This window comes from Stegostoma tigrinum, chromosome 29 (genome assembly GCF_030684315.1).
Source record: "Stegostoma tigrinum isolate sSteTig4 chromosome 29, sSteTig4.hap1, whole genome shotgun sequence".
Taxonomy (NCBI): domain Eukaryota; kingdom Metazoa; phylum Chordata; class Chondrichthyes; order Orectolobiformes; family Stegostomatidae; genus Stegostoma; species Stegostoma tigrinum.
The window spans coordinates 48,118,707-48,141,501 of NC_081382.1; positions in this window are offsets into that span (position 1 = coordinate 48,118,707).

Genomic DNA, 22,795 nt, shown 5'->3' on the forward strand with positions numbered 1-22,795 from the left:
TACTGAGGGGCTGAAACAGAGGGTCTGAAACATAGGGCGAGAAACAGAGGGGCTGAAAAAGAGGGCGAGAAACAGAGGGGCTGAAACAGTTGGGCTTAAACAGAAGGGCTGAAAAAGAGGGGCTGAAACAGAGGGGCTGAAACAGAGGGGCTGAAACAGAGGGCGAGAAACAGAGGGGCTGAAACAGAGTGCGAGAAACAGAGGGGCTGAAACCGATGGCGAGAAACAGAGGGCGAGAAACAGAGGGGTGAAACAGAGGGGCTGAAACAGAGGAGCTGAAACAGAGGGGCAGAAACAGAGGGGATGAAACAGAGGGCGAGAAACAGAGGGGCTGAAACAGAGGGGCTGAAACAGAGGGGCTGAAACAGAGGGGCTGAAACAGAGGGGCTGAAACAGAGGGGCTGAAACAGAGGGCGAGAAACAGAGGTCGAGAAACAGAGAGCGAGAAACAGAGGGCGAGAAACTGAGGGCGAGAAATAGAGGGCGAGAAACAGAGGGGCTGAAACAGAGGGGCTGAAACAGAGGGGATGAAACAGAAGGGCAGAAACAGAGGGGCTGAAACAGAGGGGCTGAAACAGAGGGCGAGAAACAGAGGGCGAGAAACAAAGAGCGAGAAACAGAGGGCGAGAAACAGAGGGCGTGAAACAGAGGGCGAGGAACAGAGGGGCTGAAACAGAGGGGCTGAAACAGAGGGCGAGAAACAGAGGGCGAGAAACAGAGGGCGAGAAACAGAGGGGCTGAAACAGAGTGGCTGAAACAGAGGGGCTGATACAGAGGGGCTGAAACAGAGGGCGAGAAACAGAGGGGCTGAAACAAAGGGGCTGAAACAGAGGGCGAGAAACAGAGGGGCTGAAACAGTTGGGCTTAAACAGAAGGGCTGAAAAAGAGGGGCTGAAACAGAGGGGCTGAAACAGAGGGGCTGAAACAGAGGGCGAGAAACAGAGGGGCTGAAACAGAGGGCGAGAATCAGAGGGGCTGAAACCGATGGCGAGAAACAGAGGGCGAGAAACAGAGGGGTGAAACAGAGGGGCTGAAACAGAGGAGCTGAAACAGAGGGGCTGAAACAGAGGGGTTGAAACAGAGGGCGAGAAACAGAGGGGCTGAAACAGAGGGGCTGAAACAGAGGGGCTGAAACAGAGGGGCTGAAACAGAGGGGCTGAAACAGAGGGGCTGAAACAGAGGGCGAGAAACAGAGGGCGAGAAACAGAGGGGCTGAAACAGAGGGGCTGAAACAGAGGGGCTGAAACAGAGTGACTGAAACAGAGGGGCTGAAACAGAGGGCGAGAAACAGAGGGGCTGAAACAGAGGGCGAGAAACAGAGGGGCTGAAACAGAGGGCGTGAAACAAAGGGCGAGAAACAGAGGTGCTGAAACAGTGGTGCTGAAACTGAGGGGTTGAAACAGAGGGGCTGAAACAGAGGGGCTGAAACAGAGGGCGAGAAACAGAGCGGCTGAAACCGAGAGGCTGAAACAGATGGCGAGAAACAGAGGGGCTGAAACAGTGGGCGAGAAACAGAGGGGCTGAAACAGAGGGCGAGTAACAGAGAGCGAGGAACAGAGGAGCTGAAACAGAGGGGCTGAAACAGAGGGCGAGAAACAGAGGGCGAGAAACAGAGAGCGAGAAACAGAGGGCGAGAAACAGAGGGCGAGAAACAGAGGGGCTGAAACAGAGGGGCTGAAACAGAGGGGCTGAAACAGAGGGGCTGAAACAGAGGGGGAGAAACAGTGGGCGAGAAACAGAGGGGCTGAAACAGAGGGGCTGAAACAGAGGGGCTGAAACAGAGGGCGAGAAACAGAGGGCGAGAAACAGAGAGCGAGAAACAGAGGTCGAGAAACAGAGGGCGAGAAACAGAGGGGCTGAAACAGAGGGGCTGAAACAGAGGGGCTGAAACAGAGGGGCTGAAACAGTTGGCGAGAAACAGAGGGCGAGAAACAGAGAGCGAGAAACAGAGGGCGAGAAACAGCGGGCGAGAAACAGAGGGCGAGAAACAGAGGGGCTGAAACAGAGGGGCTGAAACAGAGGGGCAGAAACAGAGGGCGAGAAACAGGGGGCGAGAAACAGAGGGGCTGAAACAGAGTGGCTGAAAGAGAGGGGTTGAAACAGAGGGGCTGAAACAGAGGGCGAGAAACAGAGGGACTGAAACAGAGGGGCTGAAACAGAGGGCGAGAAACAGAGGGGCTGAAACAAAGACGCTGAAACAGAGGGGCTGAAACAGAGGGACTGAAACAGAGGGGATGAAACAGAGGGCGAGAAACAGAGGGGCTGAAACAGAGGGGCTGAAACAGAGGGGCTGAAACAGAGGGCGAGAAACAAAGGGCGAGAAACAGAGGGCGAGAAACAGAGGGCGAGAAACAGGGGGCGAGAAACAGAGGGGCTGAAACAGAGGGGCTGAAACAGAGGGGCTGAAACAGAGGGGCTGAAACAGAGGGGCTGAAACAGAGTGCGAGAAACAGAGGGCGAGAAACAGAGTGGCTGAAACAGAGGGGCTGATACAGAGTGGCTGAAACAGAGGGGCTGAAACAGAGGGCGAGAAACAGAGGGGCTGAAACAGAGGGGCTGAAACAGAGGGCGAGAAACAGAGGGGCTGAAACAGAGGGGCTGAAACAGAGGGCGAGAAACAGAGGGCGATAAACAGAGGGGTTGAAACAGAGGGGCTGGAACAGAGGGGCTGAAACAGAGGGCGAGAAACAGAGGGCGAGAAACAGAGGGCGAGAAACAGAGGGCGAGAAACAGAGGGGCTGAAACAGAGGGGCTGAAACAGAGGGGCTGAAACAGAGGGGCTGAAACAAAGGGGCTGAAACAGAGGGGCTGAAACAGAGGGCGAGAAACAGAGGGCGAGAAACAGAGGGCGAGGAACAGAGGGGCTGAAACAGAGGGGCTGAAACAGAGGGGCTGAAACAGAGGGCGAGAAACAGAGGGCGAGAAACAGAGAGCGAGAAACAGAGGGCGAGAAACAGATGGCGAGAAACAGAGGGGCTGAAACAGAGGGGCTGAAACAGAGGGGCTGAAACAGAGGGGCTGAAACAGAGGGCGAGAAACAGTGGGAGAGAAACAGAGGACGAGAAACAGAGGGGCTGAAACAGAGGGGCTGAAACAGAGGGGCTGAAACAGAGGGCGAGAAACACAGGGCGAGAAATAGAGAGCGAGAAACAGAGGGCGAGAAACAGAGGGCGAGAAACAGAGGGGCTGAAACAGAGAGGCTGAAACAGAGGGTCTGAAACAGATGGCGAGAAACAGAGGGGCTGAAACAGAGGGGATGAAACAGAGGGGCTGAAACAGAGGGGCTGAAACAGAGGGCGAGAAACAGAGGGCGAGAAACAGAGAGCGAGAAACAGAGGGCGAGAAACAGAGGGCGAGAAACAGAGGGCGAGAAACAGAGGGGCTGAAACAGAGGGGCTGAAACAGAGGGGCTGAAAAAGAGGGGCTGATACAGAGGGGCTGAAACAGAGGGGCTGAAACAGAGGGCGAGAAACAGAGGGGCTGAAACAGAGGGGCTGAAACAGAGGGGCTGAAACAGAGGGCGAGAAACAGAGGGGCTGAAACAGAGTGCGAGAAACAGAGGGGCTGAAACCGAGGGCGAGAAACAGAGGGCGAGAAACAGAGGGGCTGAAACAGAGGGGCTGAAACAGAGGAGCTGAAACAGAGGGGCTGAAACAGAGGGGCTGAAACAGAGGGCGAGAAACAGTGGGCGAGTAACAGAGGACGAGAAACAGAGGGGCTGAAACAGAGGGGCTGAAACAGAGGGGCTGAAACAGAGGGTGAGAAACAGTGGGCGAGAAACAGATTGCGCGAAACAGAGGGCGTGAAACAGAGGGCGAGAAACAGAGGGGCTGAAACAGAGGGGCTGAAACAGAGGGGCGGAAACAGATGGCGAGAAACAGAGGGGCTGAAACAGAGGGGCTGAAACAGAGGGGCTGAAACAGAGGGGCTGAAACAGAGGGCGAGAAACAGAGGGCGAGAAACAGAGAGCGAGAAACAGAGGGCGAGAAACTGAGGGCGAGAAACAGAGGGCGAGAAACAGAGGGGCTGAAACAGAGGGGCTGAAACAGAGGGGCTGAAACAGAGGGGCTGATACAGAGGGGCTGAAACAGAGGGGCTGAAACAGAGGGCGAGAAACAGAGGGGCTGAAACAGAGGGGCTGAAACAGAGGGCGAGAAACAGAGGGTCTGAAACAGAGGGGCTGAAACAGAGGGGCTGAAACAGAGGGACTGTAACAGAGGGGCTGAAACAGAGGGGCTGAAACAGAGGGGCTGAAACAGAGGGCGAGAAACAGAGGGCGAGAAACAGGGGGCGAGAAACAGAGGGGCTGAAACAGAGGGGCTGAAACAGAGGGGCTGAAACAGAGGGGCTGAAACAGAGGGGCTGAAACAGAGGGCGAGAAACAGAGGGCGAGAAACAGAGTGGCTGAAACAGAGGGGCTGATACAGAGTGGCTGAAACAGAGGGGCTGAAACAGAGGGCGAGAAACAGAGGGGCTGAAACAGAAGGGCTGAAACAGAGGGCGAGAAACAGAGGGGCTGAAACAGAGGGGCTGAAACAGAGGGGCTGAAACAGAGGGCGAGAAACAGAGGGCGATAAACAGAGGGGCTGAAACAGAGGGGCTGAAACAGAGGGGCTGAAACAGAGGGCGAGAAACAGAGGGCGAGAAACAGAGGGCGAGAAACAGTGGGGCTGAAACAGAGGGGCTGAAACAGAGGGGCTGAAACAGAGGGGCTGAAACAGAGGGCGAGAAACAGAGGGCGAGAAACAGAGGGGCTGAAACAGAGGGCGAGAAACAGAGGGCGAGAAACAGAGGGCGAGGAACAGAGGGGCTGAAACAGAGGGGCTGAAACAGAGAGGCTGAAACAGAGGGCGAGAAACAGAGAGCGAGAAACATAGGGCGAGAAACAGAGGGGCTGAAACAGAGGGGCTGAAACAGAGGGGCTGAAACAGAGGGGCTGAAACAGAGGGGCTGAAACAGAGGGCGAGAAACGGTGGGAGAGAAACAGAGGACGAGAAACAGAGGGGCTGAAACAGAGTGCGAGAAACAGAGGGGCTGAAACCGACGGCGAGAAACAGAGGGCGAGAAATAGAGAGCGAGAAACAGAGGGTCTGAAACAGAGAGGATGAAACAGAGGGGCTGAAACAGATGGCGAGAAACAGAGGGGCTGAAACAGAGGGGCTGAAACAGAGGGGCTGAAACAGATGGCGAGAAACAGTGGGCGAGAAACAGAGGACGAGAAACAGAGGGGCTGAAACAGAGGGGCTGAAACAGAGGGCGAGAAACAGTGGGCGAGAAACAGAGAGCGCGAAACAGAGGGCGTGAAACAGAGGGCGAGAAACAGAGGGGCTGAAACAGAGGGGCTGAAACAGAGGGGCTGAAACAGATGGCGAGAAATAGAGGGGCTGAAACAGAGGGGCTGAAACAGATGGGCTGAAACAGAGGGGCTGAAACAGAGGGCGAGAAACAGAGGGCGAGAAACAGAGAGCGAGAAACAGAGGGCGAGAAACAGAGGGCGAGAAACAGAGGGCGAGAAACAGAGGGGCTGAAACAGTGGGGCTGAAACAGAGGTGCAGAAACAGAGGGGCTGATACAGAGGGGCTGAAACAGAGGGGCTGAAACAGAGGGCGAGAAACAGAGGGGCTGAAACAGAGGGGCTGAAACAGAGGGCGTGAAACAGAGGGGCTGAAACAGAGGGGCTGAAACAGAGGGCGAGAATCAGCCGGGCTGAAACAGAGGGGCTGAAACAGAGGGGCTGAAACAGAGGGACTGAAACAGAGGGTCTGAAACCGAGGGCGAGAAACAGAGGGGCTGAAACAGAGGGGCTGAAACAGAGGGGCTGAAACAGAGGACGAGAAACAGTGGGCGAGAAACAGAGGAGATGAAACAGAAGGGCTGAAACAGAGGGGCTGAAACAGAGGGGCTGAAACAGAGGGCGAGAAACAGAGGGCGAGAAACAAAGAGCGAGAAACAGAGGGCGAGAAACAGAGGGCGAGAAACAGAGGGCGAGGAACAGAGGGGCTGAAACAGAGGGCCTGAAACAGAGGGCGAGAAACAGAGGGGCTGAAACAGAGGGGCTGAAACAGAGGGCGAGAAACAGAGGGGCTGAAACAGAGGGGCTGAAACAGAGGGCGAGAAACAGAGGGCGATAAACAGAGGGGTTGAAACAGAGGGGCTGAAACAGAGGGGCTGAAACAGAGGGCGAGAAACAGAGGGCGAGAAACAGAGGGCGAGAAACAGAGGGCGAGAAACAGAGGGGCTGAAACAGAGGGGCTGAAACAGAGGGGCTGAAACAGAGGGGCTGAAACAAAGGGGCTGAAACAGAGGGGCTGAAACAGAGGGCGAGAAACAGAGGGCGAGAAACAGAGGGCGAGGAACAGAGGGGCTGAAACAGAGGGGCTGAAACAGAGGGGCTGAAACAGAGGGCGAGAAACAGAGGGCGAGAAACAGAGAGCGAGAAACAGAGGGCGAGAAACAGATGGCGAGAAACAGAGGGGCTGAAACAGAGGGGCTGAAACAGAGGGGCTGAAACAGAGGGGCTGAAACAGAGGGCGAGAAACAGTGGGAAAGAAACAGAGGACGAGAAACAGAGGGGCTGAAACAGAGGGGCTGAAACAGAGGGGCTGAAACAGAGGGCGAGAAACAGAGGGCGAGAAATAGAGAGCGAGAAACAGAGGGCGAGAAACAGAGGGCGAGAAACAGAGGGGCTGAAACAGAGAGGCTGAAACAGAGGGTCTGAAACAGATGGCGAGAAACAGAGGGGCTGAAACAGAGGGGATGAAACAGAGGGGCTGAAACAGAGGGGCTGAAACAGAGGGCGAGAAACAGAGGGCGAGAAACATAGAGCGAGAAACAGAGGGCGAGAAACAGAGGGCGAGAAACAGAGGGCGAGAAACAGAGGGGGTGAAACAGAGGGGCTGAAACAGAGGGGCTGAAAAAGAGGGGCTGATACAGAGGGGCTGAAACAGAGGGGCTGAAACAGAGGGCGAGAAACAGAGGGGCTGAAACAGAGTGGCTGAAACAGAGGGGCTGAAACAGAGGGCGAGAAACAGAGGGGCTGAAACAGAGTGCGAGAAACAGAGGGGCTGAAACCGAGGGCGAGAAACAGAGGGCGAGAAACAGAGGGGCTGAAACAGAGGGGCTGAAACAGAGGAGCTGAAACAGAGGGGCTGAAACAGAGGGGCTGAAACAGAGGGCGAGAAACAGTGGGCGAGTAACAGAGGACGAGAAACAGAGGGGCTGAAACAGAGGGGCTGAAACAGAGGGGCTGAAACAGAGGGTGAGAAACAGTGGGCGAGAAACAGATTGCGCGAAACAGAGGGCGTGAAACAGAGGGCGAGAAACAGAGGGGCTGAAACAGAGGGGCTGAAACAGAGGGGCGGAAACAGATGGCGAGAAACAGAGGGGCTGAAACAGAGGGGCTGAAACAGAGGGGCTGAAACAGAGGGGCTGAAACAGAGGGCGAGAAACAGAGGGCGAGAAACAGAGAGCGAGAAACAGAGGGCGAGAAACTGAGGGCGAGAAACAGAGGGCGAGAAACAGAGGGGCTGAAACAGAGGGGCTGAAACAGAGGGGCTGAAACAGAGGGGCTGATACAGAGGGGCTGAAACAGAGGGGCTGAAACAGAGGGCGAGAAACAGAGGGGCTGAAACAGAGGGGCTGAAACAGAGGGCGAGAAACAGAGGGTCTGAAACAGAGGGGCTGAAACAGAGGGGCTGAAACAGAGGGACTGTAACAGAGGGGCTGAAACAGAGGGGCTGAAACAGAGGGGCTGAAACAGAGGGCGAGAAACAGAGGGCGAGAAACAGGGGGCGAGAAACAGAGGGGCTGAAACAGAGGGGCTGAAACAGAGGGGCTGAAACAGAGGGGCTGAAACAGAGGGCGAGAAACAGAGGGCGAGAAACAGAGTGGCTGAAACAGAGGGGCTGATACAGAGTGGCTGAAACAGAGGGGCTGAAACAGAGGGCGAGAAACAGAGGGGCTGAAACAGAGGGGCTGAAACAGAGGGGCTGAAACAGAGGGCGATAAACAGAGGGCGATAAACAGAGGGGTTGAAACAGAGGGGCTGAAACAGAGGGGCTGAAACAGAGGGCGAGAAACAGAGGGCGAGAAACAGAGGGCGAGAAACAGAGGGCGAGAAACAGAGGGGCTGAAACAGAGGGGCTGAAACAGAGGGGCTGAAACAGAGGGGCTGAAACAAAGGGGCTGAAACAGAGGGGCTGAAACAGAGGGCGAGAAACAGAGGGCGAGAAACAGAGGGCGAGGAACAGAGGGGCTGAAACAGAGGGGCTGAAACAGAGGGGCTGAAACAGAGGGCGAGAAACAGAGGGCGAGAAACAGAGAGCGAGAAACAGAGGGCGAGAAACAGATGGCGAGAAACAGAGGGGCTGAAACAGAGGGGCTGAAACAGAGGGGCTGAAACAGAGGGGCTGAAACAGAGGGCGAGAAACAGTGGGAGAGAAACAGAGGACGAGAAACAGAGGGGCTGAAACAGAGGGGCTGAAACAGAGGGGCTGAAACAGAGGGCGAGAAACAGAGGGCGAGAAATAGAGAGCGAGAAACAGAGGGCGAGAAACAGAGGGCGAGAAACAGAGGGGCTGAAACAGAGAGGCTGAAACAGAGGGTCTGAAACAGATGGCGAGAAACAGAGGGGCTGAAACAGAGGGGATGAAACAGAGGGGCTGAAACAGAGGGGCTGAAACAGAGGGCGAGAAACAGAGGGCGAGAAACAGAGAGCGAGAAACAGAGGGCGAGAAACAGAGGGCGAGAAACAGAGGGCGAGAAACAGAGGGGCTGAAACAGAGGGGCTGAAACAGAGGGGCTGAAAAAGAGGGGCTGATACAGAGGGGCTGAAACAGAGGGGCTGAAACAGAGGGCGAGAAACAGAGGGGCTGAAACAGAGGGGCTGAAACAGAGGGGCTGAAACAGAGGGCGAGAAACAGAGGGGCTGAAACAGAGTGCGAGAAACAGAGGGGCTGAAACCGAGGGCGAGAAACAGAGGGCGAGAAACAGAGGGGCTGAAACAGAGGGGCTGAAACAGAGGAGCTGAAACAGAGGGGCTGAAACAGAGGGGCTGAAACAGAGGGCGAGAAACAGTGGGCGAGTAACAGAGGACGAGAAACAGAGGGGCTGAAACAGAGGGGCTGAAACAGAGGGGCTGAAACAGAGGGTGAGAAACAGTGGGCGAGAAACAGATTGCGCGAAACAGAGGGCGTGAAACAGAGGGCGAGAAACAGAGGGGCTGAAACAGAGGGGCTGAAACAGAGGGGCGGAAACAGATGGCGAGAAACAGAGGGGCTGAAACAGAGGGGCTGAAACAGAGGGGCTGAAACAGAGGGGCTGAAACAGAGGGCGAGAAACAGAGGGCGAGAAACAGAGAGCGAGAAACAGAGGGCGAGAAACTGAGGGCGAGAAACAGAGGGCGAGAAACAGAGGGGCTGAAACAGAGGGGCTGAAACAGAGGGGCTGAAACAGAGGGGCTGATACAGAGGGGCTGAAACAGAGGGGCTGAAACAGAGGGCGAGAAACAGAGGGGCTGAAACAGAGGGGCTGAAACAGAGGGCGAGAAACAGAGGGTCTGAAACAGAGGGGCTGAAACAGAGGGGCTGAAACAGAGGGACTGTAACAGAGGGGCTGAAACAGAGGGGCTGAAACAGAGGGGCTGAAACAGAGGGCGAGAAACAGAGGGCGAGAAACAGGGGGCGAGAAACAGAGGGGCTGAAACAGAGGGGCTGAAACAGAGGGGCTGAAACAGAGGGGCTGTAACAGAGGGGCTGAAACAGAGGGCGAGAAACAGAGGGCGAGAAACAGAGTGGCTGAAACAGAGGGGCTGATACAGAGTGGCTGAAACAGAGGGGCTGAAACAGAGGGCGAGAAACAGAGGGGCTGAAACAGAAGGGCTGAAACAGAGGGCGAGAAACAGAGGGGCTGAAACAGAGGGGCTGAAACAGAGGGGCTGAAACAGAGGGCGAGAAACAGAGGGCGATAAACAGAGGGGCTGAAACAGAGGGGCTGAAACAGAGGGGCTGAAACAGAGGGCGAGAAACAGAGGGCGAGAAACAGAGGGCGAGAAACAGTGGGGCTGAAACAGAGGGGCTGAAACAGAGGGGCTGAAACAGAGGGGCTGAAACAGTGGGCGAGAAACAGAGGGCGAGAAACAGAGGGGCTGAAACAGAGGGCGAGAAACAGAGGGCGAGAAACAGAGGGCGAGGAACAGAGGGGCTGAAACAGAGGGGCTGAAACAGAGAGGCTGAAACAGAGGGCGAGAAACAGAGAGCGAGAAACATAGGGCGAGAAACAGAGGGGCTGAAACAGAGGGGCTGAAACAGAGGGGCTGAAACAGAGGGGCTGAAACAGAGGGGCTGAAACAGAGGGCGAGAAACGGTGGGAGAGAAACAGAGGACGAGAAACAGAGGGGCTGAAACAGAGTGCGAGAAACAGAGGGGCTGAAACCGACGGCGAGAAACAGAGGGCGAGAAATAGAGAGCGAGAAACAGAGGGTCTGAAACAGAGAGGATGAAACAGAGGGGCTGAAACAGATGGCGAGAAACAGAGGGGCTGAAACAGAGGGGCTGAAACAGAGGGGCTGAAACAGATGGCGAGAAACAGTGGGCGAGAAACAGAGGACGAGAAACAGAGGGGCTGAAACAGAGGGGCTGAAACAGAGGGCGAGAAACAGTGGGCGAGAAACAGAGAGCGCGAAACAGAGGGCGTGAAACAGAGGGCGAGAAACAGAGTGGCTGAAACAGAGGGGCTGAAACAGAGGGGCTGAAACAGATGGCGAGAAATAGAGGGGCTGAAACAGAGGGGCTGAAACAGATGGGCTGAAACAGAGGGGCTGAAACAGAGGGCGAGAAACAGAGGGCGAGAAACAGAGAGCGAGAAACAGAGGGCGAGAAACAGAGGGCGAGAAACAGAGGGCGAGAAACAGTGGGGCTGAAACAGAGGTGCAGAAACAGAGGGGCTGATACAGAGGGGCTGAAACAGAGGGGCTGAAACAGAGGGCGAGAAACAGAGGGGCTGAAACAGAGGGGCTGAAACAGAGGGCGTGAAACAGAGGGGCTGAAACAGAGGGGCTGAAACAGAGGGCGAGAATCAGCCGGGCTGAAACAGAGGGGCTGAAACAGAGGGGCTGAAACAGAGGGACTGAAACAGAGGGTCTGAAACCGAGGGCGAGAAACAGAGGGGCTGAAACAGAGGGGCTGAAACAGAGGGGCTGAAACAGAGGACGAGAAACAGTGGGCGAGAAACAGAGGAGATGAAACAGAAGGGCTGAAACAGAGGGGCTGAAACAGAGGGGCTGAAACAGAGGGCGAGAAACAGAGGGCGAGAAACAAAGAGCGAGAAACAGAGGGCGAGAAACAGAGGGCGAGAAACAGAGGGCGAGGAACAGAGGGGCTGAAACAGAGGGCCTGAAACAGAGGGCGAGAAACAGAGGGGCTGAAACAGAGGGGCTGAAACAGAGGGCGAGAAACAGAGGGGCTGAAACAGAGGGGCTGAAACAGAGGGCGAGAAACAGAGGGCGATAAACAGAGGGGTTGAAACAGAGGGGCTGAAACAGAGGGGCTGAAACAGAGGGCGAGAAACAGAGGGCGAGAAACAGAGGGCGAGAAACAGAGGGCGAGAAACAGAGGGGCTGAAACAGAGGGGCTGAAACAGAGGGGCTGAAACAGAGGGGCTGAAACAAAGGGGCTGAAACAGAGGGGCTGAAACAGAGGGCGAGAAACAGAGGGCGAGAAACAGAGGGCGAGGAACAGAGGGGCTGAAACAGAGGGGCTGAAACAGAGGGGCTGAAACAGAGGGCGAGAAACAGAGGGCGAGAAACAGAGAGCGAGAAACAGAGGGCGAGAAACAGATGGCGAGAAACAGAGGGGCTGAAACAGAGGGGCTGAAACAGAGGGGCTGAAACAGAGGGGCTGAAACAGAGGGCGAGAAACAGTGGGAAAGAAACAGAGGACGAGAAACAGAGGGGCTGAAACAGAGGGGCTGAAACAGAGGGGCTGAAACAGAGGGCGAGAAACAGAGGGCGAGAAATAGAGAGCGAGAAACAGAGGGCGAGAAACAGAGGGCGAGAAACAGAGGGGCTGAAACAGAGAGGCTGAAACAGAGGGTCTGAAACAGATGGCGAGAAACAGAGGGGCTGAAACAGAGGGGATGAAACAGAGGGGCTGAAACAGAGGGGCTGAAACAGAGGGCGAGAAACAGAGGGCGAGAAACAGAGAGCGAGAAACAGAGGGCGAGAAACAGAGGGCGAGAAACAGAGGGCGAGAAACAGAGGGGGTGAAACAGAGGGGCTGAAACAGAGGGGCTGAAAAAGAGGGGCTGATACAGAGGGGCTGAAACAGAGGGGCTGAAACAGAGGGCGAGAAACAGAGGGGCTGAAACAGAGTGGCTGAAACAGAGGGGCTGAAACAGAGGGCGAGAAACAGAGGGGCTGAAACAGAGTGCGAGAAACAGAGGGGCTGAAACCGAGGGCGAGAAACAGAGGGCGAGAAACAGAGGGCGAGGAACAGAGGGGCTGAAACAGAGGGGCTGAAACAGAGGGGCTGAAACAGAGGGCGAGAAACAGAGGGCGAGAAACAGAGAGCGAGAAACAGAGGGCGAGAAACAGATGGCGAGAAACAGAGGGGCTGAAACAGAGGGGCTGAAACAGAGGGGCTGAAACAGAGGGGCTGAAACAGAGGGCGAGAAACAGTGGGAGAGAAACAGAGGACGAGAAACAGAGGGGCTGAAACAGAGGGGCTGAAACAGAGGGGCTGAAACAGAGGGCGAGAAACAGAGGGCGAGAAATAGAGAGCGAGAAACAGAGGGCGAGAAACAGAGGGCGAGAAACAGAGGGGCTGAAACAGAGAGGCTGAAACAGAGGGTCTGAAACAGATGGCGAGAAACAGAGGGGCTGAAACAGAGGGGATGAAACAGAGGGGCTGAAACAGAGGGGCTGAAACAGAGGGCGAGAAACAGAGGGCGAGAAACAGAGAGCGAGAAACAGAGGGCGAGAAACAGAGGGCGAGAAACAGAGGGCGAGAAACAGAGGGGCTGAAACAGAGGGGCTGAAACAGAGGGGCTGAAAAAGAGGGGCTGATACAGAGGGGCTGAAACAGAGGGGCTGAAACAGAGGGCGAGAAACAGAGGGGCTGAAACAGAGGGGCTGAAACAGAGGGGCTGAAACAGTGGGCGAGAAACAGAGGGGCTGAAACAGAGTGCGAGAAACAGAGGGGCTGAAACCGAGGGCGAGAAACAGAGGGCGAGAAACAGAGGGGCTGAAACAGAGGGGCTGAAACAGAGGAGCTGAAACAGAGGGGCTGAAACAGAGGGGCTGAAACAGAGGGCGAGAAACAGTGGGCGAGTAACAGAGGACGAGAAACAGAGGGGCTGAAACAGAGGGGCTGAAACAGAGGGGCTGAAACAGAGGGTGAGAAACAGTGGGCGAGAAACAGATTGCGCGAAACAGAGGGCGTGAAACAGAGGGCGAGAAACAGAGGGGCTGAAACAGAGGGGCTGAAACAGAGGGGCGGAAACAGATGGCGAGAAACAGAGGGGCTGAAACAGAGGGGCTGAAACAGAGGGGCTGAAACAGAGGGGCTGAAACAGAGGGCGAGAAACAGAGGGCGAGAAACAGAGAGCGAGAAACAGAGGGCGAGAAACTGAGGGCGAGAAACAGAGGGCGAGAAACAGAGGGGCTGAAACAGAGGGGCTGAAACAGAGGGGCTGAAACAGAGGGGCTGATACAGAGGGGCTGAAACAGAGGGGCTGAAACAGAGGGCGAGAAACAGAGGGGCTGAAACAGAGGGGCTGAAACAGAGGGCGAGAAACAGAGGGTCTGAAACAGAGGGGCTGAAACAGAGGGGCTGAAACAGAGGGACTGTAACAGAGGGGCTGAAACAGAGGGGCTGAAACAGAGGGGCTGAAACAGAGGGCGAGAAACAGAGGGCGAGAAACAGGGGGCGAGAAACAGAGGGGCTGAAACAGAGGGGCTGAAACAGAGGGGCTGAAACAGAGGGGCTGTAACAGAGGGGCTGAAACAGAGGGCGAGAAACAGAGGGCGAGAAACAGAGTGGCTGAAACAGAGGGGCTGATACAGAGTGGCTGAAACAGAGGGGCTGAAACAGAGGGCGAGAAACAGAGGGGCTGAAACAGAAGGGCTGAAACAGAGGGCGAGAAACAGAGGGGCTGAAACAGAGGGGCTGAAACAGAGGGGCTGAAACAGAGGGCGAGAAACAGAGGGCGATAAACAGAGGGGCTGAAACAGAGGGGCTGAAACAGAGGGGCTGAAACAGAGGGCGAGAAACAGAGGGCGAGAAACAGAGGGCGAGAAACAGTGGGGCTGAAACAGAGGGGCTGAAACAGAGGGGCTGAAACAGAGGGGCTGAAACAGTGGGCGAGAAACAGAGGGCGAGAAACAGAGGGGCTGAAACAGAGGGCGAGAAACAGAGGGCGAGAAACAGAGGGCGAGGAACAGAGGGGCTGAAACAGAGGGGCTGAAACAGAGAGGCTGAAACAGAGGGCGAGAAACAGAGAGCGAGAAACATAGGGCGAGAAACAGAGGGGCTGAAACAGAGGGGCTGAAACAGAGGGGCTGAAACAGAGGGGCTGAAACAGAGGGGCTGAAACAGAGGGCGAGAAACGGTGGGAGAGAAACAGAGGACGAGAAACAGAGGGGCTGAAACAGAGTGCGAGAAACAGAGGGGCTGAAACCGACGGCGAGAAACAGAGGGCGAGAAATAGAGAGCGAGAAACAGAGGGTCTGAAACAGAGAGGATGAAACAGAGGGGCTGAAACAGATGGCGAGAAACAGAGGGGCTGAAACAGAGGGGCTGAAACAGAGGGGCTGAAACAGATGGCGAGAAACAGTGGGCGAGAAACAGAGGACGAGAAACAGAGGGGCTGAAACAGAGGGGCTGAAACAGAGGGCGAGAAACAGTGGGCGAGAAACAGAGAGCGCGAAACAGAGGGCGTGAAACAGAGGGCGAGAAACAGAGGGGCTGAAACAGAGGGGCTGAAACAGAGGGGCTGAAACAGATGGCGAGAAATAGAGGGGCTGAAACAGAGGGGCTGAAACAGATGGGCTGAAACAGAGGGGCTGAAACAGAGGGCGAGAAACAGAGGGCGAGAAACAGAGAGCGAGAAACAGAGGGCGAGAAACAGAGGGCGAGAAACAGAGGGCGAGAAACAGAGGGCGAGAAACAGTGGGGCTGAAACAGAGGTGCAGAAACAGAGGGGCTGATACAGAGGGGCTGAAACAGAGGGGCTGAAACAGAGGGCGAGAAACAGAGGGGCTGAAACAGAGGGGCTGAAACAGAGGGCGTGAAACAGAGGGGCTGAAACAGAGGGGCTGAAACAGAGGGCGAGAATCAGCCGGGCTGAAACAGAGGGGCTGAAACAGAGGGGCTGAAACAGAGGGACTGAAACAGAGGGTCTGAAACCGAGGGCGAGAAACAGAGGGGCTGAAACAGAGGGGCTGAAACAGAGGGGCTGAAACAGAGGACGAGAAACAGTGGGCGAGAAACAGAGGAGATGAAACAGAAGGGCTGAAACAGAGGGGCTGAAACAGAGGGGCTGAAACAGAGGGCGAGAAACAGAGGGCGAGAAACAAAGAGCGAGAAACAGAGGGCGAGAAACAGAGGGCGAGAAACAGAGGGCGAGGAACAGAGGGGCTGAAACAGAGGGCCTGAAACAGAGGGCGAGAAACAGAGGGGCTGAAACAGAGGGGCTGAAACAGAGGGCGAGAAACAGAGGGGCTGAAACAGAGGGGCTGAAACAGAGGGCGAGAAACAGAGGGCGATAAACAGAGGGGTTGAAACAGAGGGGCTGAAACAGAGGGGCTGAAACAGAGGGCGAGAAACAGAGGGCGAGAAACAGAGGGCGAGAAACAGAGGGCGAGAAACAGAGGGGCTGAAACAGAGGGGCTGAAACAGAGGGGCTGAAACAGAGGGGCTGAAACAAAGGGGCTGAAACAGAGGGGCTGAAACAGAGGGCGAGAAACAGAGGGCGAGAAACAGAGGGCGAGGAACAGAGGGGCTGAAACAGAGGGGCTGAAACAGAGGGGCTGAAACAGAGGGCGAGAAACAGAGGGCGAGAAACAGAGAGCGAGAAACAGAGGGCGAGAAACAGATGGCGAGAAACAGAGGGGCTGAAACAGAGGGGCTGAAACAGAGGGGCTGAAACAGAGGGGCTGAAACAGAGGGCGAGAAACAGTGGGAAAGAAACAGAGGACGAGAAACAGAGGGGCTGAAACAGAGGGGCTGAAACAGAGGGGCTGAAACAGAGGGCGAGAAACAGAGGGCGAGAAATAGAGAGCGAGAAACAGAGGGCGAGAAACAGAGGGCGAGAAACAGAGGGGCTGAAACAGAGAGGCTGAAACAGAGGGTCTGAAACAGATGGCGAGAAACAGAGGGGCTGAAACAGAGGGGATGAAACAGAGGGGCTGAAACAGAGGGGCTGAAACAGAGGGCGAGAAACAGAGGGCGAGAAACAGAGAGCGAGAAACAGAGGGCGAGAAACAGAGGGCGAGAAACAGAGGGCGAGAAACAGAGGGGGTGAAACAGAGGGGCTGAAACAGAGGGGCTGAAAAAGAGGGGCTGATACAGAGGGGCTGAAACAGAGGGGCTGAAACAGAGGGCGAGAAACAGAGGGGCTGAAACAGAGTGGCTGAAACAGAGGGGCTGAAACAGAGGGCGAGAAACAGAGGGGCTGAAACAGAGTGCGAGAAACAGAGGGGCTGAAACCGAGGGCGAGAAACAGAGGGCGAGAAACAGAGGGGCTGAAACAGAGGGGCTGAAACAGAGGAGCTGAAACAGAGGGGCTGAAACAGAGGGGCTGAAACAGAGGGCGAGAAACAGTGGGCGAGTAACAGAGGACGAGAAACAGAGGGGCTGAAACAGAGGGGCTGAAACAGAGGGGCTGAAACAGAGGGTGAGAAACAGTGGGCGAGAAACAGATTGCGCGAAACAGAGGGCGTGAAACAGAGGGCGAGAAACAGAGGGGCTGAAACAGAGGGGCTGAAACAGAGGGGCGGAAACAGATGGCGAGAAACAGAGGGGCTGAAACAGAGGGGCTGAAACAGAGGGGCTGAAACAGAGGGGCTGAAACAGAGGGCGAGAAACAGAGGGCGAGAAACAGAGAGCGAGAAACAGAGGGCGAGAAACTGAGGGCGAGAAACAGAGGGCGAGAAACAGAGGGGCTGAAACAGAGGGGCTGAAACAGAGGGGCTGAAACAGAGGGGCTGATACAGAGGGGCTGAAACAGAGGGGCTGAAACAGAGGGCGAGAAACAGAGGGGCTGAAACAGAGGGGCTGAAACAGAGGGCGAGAAACAGAGGGTCTGAAACAGAGGGGCTGAAACAGAGGGGCTGAAACAGAGGGACTGTAACAGAGGGGCTGAAACAGAGGGGCTGAAACAGAGGGGCTGAAACAGAGGGCGAGAAACAGAGGGCGAGAAACAGGGGGCGAGAAACAGAGGGGCTGAAACAGAGGGGCTGAAACAGAGGGGCTGAAACAGAGGGGCTGAAACAGAGGGCGAGAATCAGAGGGCGAGAAACAGAGTGGCTGAAACAGAGGGGCTGATACAGAGTGGCTGAAACAGAGGGGCTGAAACAGAGGGCGAGAAACAGAGGGGCTGAAACAGAGGGGCTGAAACAGAGGGGCTGAAACAGAGGGCGAGAAACAGAGGGCGATAAACAGAGGGGCTGAAACAGAGGGGCTGAAACAGAGGGGCTGAAACAGAGGGCGAGAAACAGAGGGCGAGAAACAGAGGGCGAGAAACAGTGGGGCTGAAACAGAGGGGCTGAAACAGAGGGGCTGAAACAGAGGGGCTGAAACAGAGGGCGAGAAACAGAGGGCGAGAAACAGAGGGGCTGAAACTGAGGGCGAGAAACAGAGGGCGAGAAACAGAGGGCGAGGAACAGAGGGGCTGAAACAGAGGGGCTGAAACAGAGGGGCTGAAACAGAGGGCGAGAAACAGAGAGCGAGAAACATAGGGCGAGAAACAGAGGGGCTGAAACAGAGGGGCTGAAACAGAGGGGCTGAAACAGAGGGGCTGAAACAGAGGGGCTGAAACAGAGGGCGAGAAACAGTGGGAGAGAAACAGAGGACGAGAAACAGAGGGGCTGAAACAGAGTGCGAGAAACAGAGGGGCTGAAACCGACGGCGAGAAACAGAGGGCGAGAAATAGAGAGCGAGAAACAGAGGGTCTGAAACAGAGAGGATGAAACAGAGGGGCTGAAACAGATGGCGAGAAACAGAGGGGCTGAAACAGAGGGGCTGAAACAGAGGGGCTGAAACAGTGGGGCTGGAACAGAGGGCGAGAAACAGAGGGCGAGAAACAGAGAGCGAGAAACAGAGGGCGAGAAACAGAGGGCGAGAAACAGAGGGCGAGAAACAGAGGGGCTGAAACAGAGGGGCTGAAACAGAGGGGCTGAAACAGAGGGGCTGATACAGAGGGGCTGAAACAGAGGGGCTGAAACAGAGGGCGAGAAACAGAGGGGCTGAAACAGAGGGGCTGAAACAGAGGGCGAGAAACAGAGGGTCTGAAACAGAGGGGCTGAAACAGAGGGGCTGAAACAGAGGGACTGTAACAGAGGGGCTGAAACAGAGGGGCTGAAACAGAGGGGCTGAAACAGAGGGCGAGAAACAGAGGGCGAGAAACAGGGGGCGAGAAACAGAGGGGCTGAAACAGAGGGGCTGAAACAGAGGGGCTGAAACAGAGGGGCTGAAACAGAGGGCGAGAAACAGAGGGCGAGAAACAGAGTGGCTGAAACAGAGGGGCTGATACAGAGTGGCTGAAACAGAGGGGCTGAAACAGAGGGCGAGAAACAGAGGGGCTGAAACAGAGGGGCTGAAACAGAGGGGCTGAAACAGAGGGCGAGAAACAGAGGGCGATAAACAGAGGGGCTGAAACAGAGGGGCTGAAACAGAGGGGCTGAAACAGAGGGCGAGAAACAGAGGGCGAGAAACAGAGGGCGAGAAACAGTGGGGCTGAAACAGAGGGGCTGAAACAGAGGGGCTGAAACAGAGGGGCTGAAACAGAGGGCGAGAAACAGAGGGCGAGAAACAGAGGGGCTGAAACAGAGGGCGAGAAACAGAGGGCGAGAAACAGAGGGCGAGGAACAGAGGGGCTGAAACAGAGGGGCTGAAACAGAGGGGCTGAAACAGAGGGCGAGAAACAGAGAGCGAGAAACATAGGGCGAGAAACAGAGGGGCTGAAACAGAGGGGCTGAAACAGAGGGGCTGAAACAGAGGGGCTGAAACAGAGGGGCTGAAACAGAGGGCGAGAAACAGTGGGAGAGAAACAGAGGACGAGAAACAGAGGGGCTGAAACAGAGTGCGAGAAACAGAGGGGCTGAAACCGACGGCGAGAAACAGAGGGCGAGAAATAGAGAGCGAGAAACAGAGGGTCTGAAACAGAGAGGATGAAACAGAGGGGCTGAAACAGATGGCGAGAAACAGAGGGGCTGAAACAGAGGGGCTGAAACAGAGGGGCTGAAACAGAGGGGCTGGAACAGAGGGCGAGAAACAGAGGGCGAGAAACAGAGAGCGAGAAACAGAGGGCGAGAAACAGAGGGCGAGAAACAGAGGGCGAGAAACAGAGGGGCTGAAACAGAGGGGCTGAAACAGAGGGGCTGAAACAGAGGGGCTGATACAGAGGGGCTGAAACAGAGGGGCTGAAACAGAGGGCGAGAAACAGAGGTGCTGAAACAGAGGGGCTGAAACAGAGGGGCTGAAACAGAGGGCGAGAAACAGAGGGGCTGAAACAGAGTGCGAGAAACAGTGGGGCTGAAACCGACGGCGAGAAACAGAGGGCGAGAAACAGAGGGGCTGAAACAGAGGGGCTGAAACAGAGGAGCTGAAACAGAGGGGCTGAAACAGAGGGGCTGAAACAGATGGCGAGAAACAGTGTGCGAGAAACAGAGTACGAGAAACAGAGGGGCTGAAACAGAGGGGCTGAAACAGAGGGCGAGAAACAGTGGGCGAGAAACAGAGAGCGCGAAACAGAGGGCGTGAAACAGAGGGCGAGAAACAGAGGGGTTGAAACAGAGGGGCTGAAACAGAGGGGCTGAAACAGATGGCGAGAAATAGAGGGGCTGAAACAGAGGGGCTGAAACAGATGGGCTGAAACAGAGGGGCTGAAACAGAGGGCGAGAAACAGAGGGCGAGAAACAGAGAGCGAGAAACATAGGGCGAGAAACAGAGGGCGAGAAACAGAGGGCGAGAAACAGAGGGGCTGAAACAGTGGGGCTGAAACAGAGGTGCAGAAACAGAGGGGCTGATACAGAGGGGCTGAAACAGAGGGATTGAAACAGAGGGCGAGAAACAGAGGGGCTGAAACAGAGGGGCTGAAACAGAGGGCGAGAAACAGAGGGGCTGAAACAGAGGGGCTGAAACAGAGGGCGAGAATCAGCCGGGCTGAAACAGTGGGGCTGAAACAGAGGGGCTGAAACAGAGGGACTGAAACAGAGGGTCTGAAACCGAGGGCGAGAAACAGAGGGGCTGAAACAGAGGGGCTGAAACAGAGGGGCTGAAACAGAGGACGAGAAACAGTGGGCGAGAAACAGAGGAGATGAAACAGAAGGGCTGAAACAGAGGGGCTGAAACAGAGGGGCTGAAACAGAGGGCGAGAAACAGAGGGCGAGAAACAAAGAGCGAGAAACAGAGGGCGAGAAACAGAGGGCGAGAAACAGAGGGCGAGGAACAGAGGGGCTGAAACAGAGGGCCTGAAACAGAGGGCGAGAAACAGAGGGCGAGAAACAGAGGGCGAGAAACAGAGGGGCTGAAACAGAGTGGCTGAAACAGAGGGGCTGATACAGAGGGGCTGAAACAGAGGGCGTGAAACATTGGGGCTGAAACAGAGGGGCTGAAACAGAGGGCGAGAAACAGAGGGGCTGAAACAGAGGGGCTGAAACAGAGGGGCTGAAACAGAGGGACTGAAACAGAGGGACTGAAACAGAGGGCGAGAAACAGAGGGGCTGAAACAGAGGGCGAGAAACAGAGGGGTTGTAACAGAGGGCGTGAAACAAAGGGCGAGAAACAGAGGTGGTGAAACAGAGGGGCTGAAACAGAGGGGCTGAAACAGAGGGGCTGAAACAGAGGGCGAGAAACAGAGGGGCTGAAACAGAGTGGCTGAAACAGATGGCGAGAAACAGACGGCCTGAAACAGTGGGCGAGAAACAGAGGGGCTGAAACAGAGGGCGAGAAACAGAGAGCGAGGAACAGAGGAGCTGAAACAGAGGGGCTGAAACAGAGGGCGAGAAACAGAGGGCGAGAAACAGAGAGCGAGAAACAGAGGGCGAGAAACAGAGGGCGAGAAACAGAGGGGCTGAAACAGAGGGGCTGAAACAGAGGGGCTGAAACAGAGGGGCTGAAACAGAGGGGCTGAAACAGAGGGCGAGAAACAGAGGGCGAGAAACAGAGGGGCTGAAACAGAGGGGCTGAAACAGACGGGCTGAAACAGAGGGCGAGAAACAGAGGGCGAGAAACAGAGAGCGAGAAACAGAGGGCGAGAAACAGAGGGCGAGAAACAGAGGGGCTGAAACAGAGGGGCTGAAACAGAGGGGCTGAAACAGAGGGGCTGAAACAAAGGGGCTGAAACAGAGGGGCTGAAACAGAGGGCGAGAAACAGAGGGCGAGAAACAGAGGGCGAGGAACAGAGGGGCTGAAACAGAGGGGCTGAAACAGAGGGGCTGAAACAGAGGGCGAGAAACAGAGGGCGAGAAACAGAGAGCGAGAAACAGAGGGCGAGAAACAGATGGCGAGAAACAGAGGGGCTGAAACAGAGGGGCTGAAAAGGAGGGGCTGAAACAGAGGGGCTGAAACAGAGGGCGAGAAACAGTGGGAGAGAAACAGAGGACGAGAAACAGAGGGGCTGAAACAGAGGGGCTGAAACAGAGGGGCTGAAACAGAGGGCGAGAAACAGAGGGCGAGAAATAGAGAGCGAGAAACAGAGGGCGAGAAACAGAGGGCGAGAAACAGAGGGGCTGAAACAGAGAGGCTGAAACAGAGGGGCTGAAACAGATGGCGAGAAACAGAGGGCCTGAAACAGAGGGGATGAAACAGAGGGGCTGAAACAGAGGGGCTGAAACAGAGGGCGAGAAACAGAGGGCGAGAAACAGAGAGCGAGAAACAGAGGGCGAGAAACAGAGGGCGAGAAACAGAGGGCGAGAAGCAGAGGGGCTGAAACAGAGGGGCTGAAACAGAGGGGCTGAAAAAGAGGGGCTGATACAGAGGGGCTGAAACAGAGGGGCTGAAACAGAGGGCGAGAAACAGTGGGGCTGAAACAGAGGGGCTGAAACAGAGGGGCTGAAACAGAGGGCGAGAAACAGAGGGGCTGAAACAGAGTGCGAGAAACAGAGGGGCTGAAACCGAGGGCGAGAAACAGAGGGCGAGAAACAGAGGGGCTGAAACAGAGGGGCTGAAACAGAGGAGCTGAAACAGAGGGGCTGAAACAGAGGGGCTGAAACAGAGGGCGAGAAACAGTGGGCGAGTAACAGAGGACGAGAAACAGAGGGGCTGAAACAGAGGGGCTGAAACAGAGGGGCTGAAACAGAGGGTGAGAAACAGTGGGCGAGAAACAGATTGCGCGAAACAGAGGGCGTGAAACAGAGGGCGAGAAACAGAGGGGCTGAAACAGAGGGGCTGAAACAGAGGGGCGGAAACAGATGGCGAGAAACAGAGGGGCTGAAACAGAGGGGCTGAAACAGAGGGGCTGAAACAGAGGGGCTGAAACAGAGGGCGAGAAACAGAGGGCGAGAAACAGAGAGCGAGAAACAGAGGGCGAGAAACTGAGGGCGAGAAACAGAGGGCGAGAAACAGAGGGGCTGAAACAG